The sequence below is a fragment of the Ipomoea triloba genome, chromosome 16, assembly GCF_003576645.1.
Source record: "Ipomoea triloba cultivar NCNSP0323 chromosome 16, ASM357664v1".
NCBI classification, from domain to species: domain Eukaryota; kingdom Viridiplantae; phylum Streptophyta; class Magnoliopsida; order Solanales; family Convolvulaceae; genus Ipomoea; species Ipomoea triloba.
This window is the reverse complement of record NC_044931.1, coordinates 16,560,104-16,561,414: the sequence shown is the minus strand read 5'-3', so window position 1 is coordinate 16,561,414 and position 1,311 is coordinate 16,560,104. Positions and strand designations below refer to the sequence as shown.

The window sequence follows — 1,311 nt, the reverse complement described above, 5'->3', positions numbered from 1 at the left end:
AATTGCATTTGATTTGTTTACTTTCCTTACAGGTTCTTGTTCTTTGTTTCTTGCAGATTGCTGAAAATTCAACCTTGAAGGAGATATTCAACTGCAGATATTTAGAAAAGTTTCATGTTATTTGTTGTGGTCAGTGGTGCTATTATGCCTTTATTGAGGCTTCTTGATAAAAGATGGGGCATTCATTGTATAGAATTAATCTACTGAACCAAGTCTTAGTCTTAGTCTAGTTTGTTTGTTTGCTATATACATGGGGCTTGTATGTTTGTTCAATATATCAATAGAACACATCTCTTGTCTTTTTTATATTCTTCTTATTCAACATTTATATATATCTCTTGGACTCTATGATTTAATTTCATTCATCAGTACTCTCTTGCTTGCTAAATTCCCTTCAGGTCCTGCTGATGGACTTGTAATATCTGGACACTCTCTTGCACTTGATGAATCAAGTATGACTGGGGAAAGCAAGATTGTGAGTATTCTGTGGATCTCTGATTGAGTATTCTGTGAGTATGACCCAGCTCGGTATTCCGATCATCTACGGAATTTATGCGATTCATGGGAACAACAATGTCTATGGTGCCATTGTTTTCCCCCACTTTATTGGGCTCGGAGCTACTAGGTTTGATTAACTTCTGTTTGAATATAGATTGATGAGTACTTACAACATTTATCCGTCTATTTACTATGAAAGGTGTAGTGATTCACCTGAATTGAAGTAAAGTTGATTCTCAAATTTTGAGTGACTGATGATAGGAAATGTGTACTGCAGAGATGCAGATCTAGTGAAGAGAATAGGGGTTGTGACTGCCCTTGAAGGCTAGTGGAGCCCAATATGATTTTGCTCCATGTGTAGCTGTAAGTTGCAAAGGTTGATTTAATTGTGCTGTATCCACAACTTTCTACTGTTGGTGTCTTTAAGTGGAGTAATTGTGATTGTTTTCTTTTAGTGGAGTAATACTGTTGGTGTCTCCTAGAGTCTGCCTAGTGCACATACAGTTTTTATGAAATCTCACTTCATTCAACTCAAAAAGAGTGGAAAAATAGAGATAGAAAATGGACAATAGTGAGGGTGCATAAAGTGCTCGATATGTCAGTTTTACACAAATTGAGGATTTTTTTTTTTTAATTGGAAACTAAAGTTGAATCAATATGAGCATGATCTTGGGTGAAATACTGAAGTGCTTTATTTAACTTCTAGGTTGTATTTTATATGTTAGATTTAACATTAGAAGTTCATTGGTTCCTTGCATATGATGTAACTCAGATCTGCATTAGTTGGAAGTGAGGCAAGTTTTATGTTGGATA

At 35.3% G+C, this 1,311-nt stretch overlaps 1 long non-coding RNA gene across 1 annotated transcript; it reads left to right on the top strand.

The window, feature by feature from the left end:
- Window positions 1-50: 50 nt before the first annotated feature.
- LOC116007999 lies at window positions 51-1,060 on the top strand. The gene is made up of 3 exons (XR_004095407.1): window positions 51-129; window positions 399-625; window positions 776-1,060. It is a non-coding gene; the product is annotated as an uncharacterized LOC116007999 (long non-coding RNA).
- The last annotated feature ends 251 nt before the right edge of the window (window positions 1,061-1,311 follow it).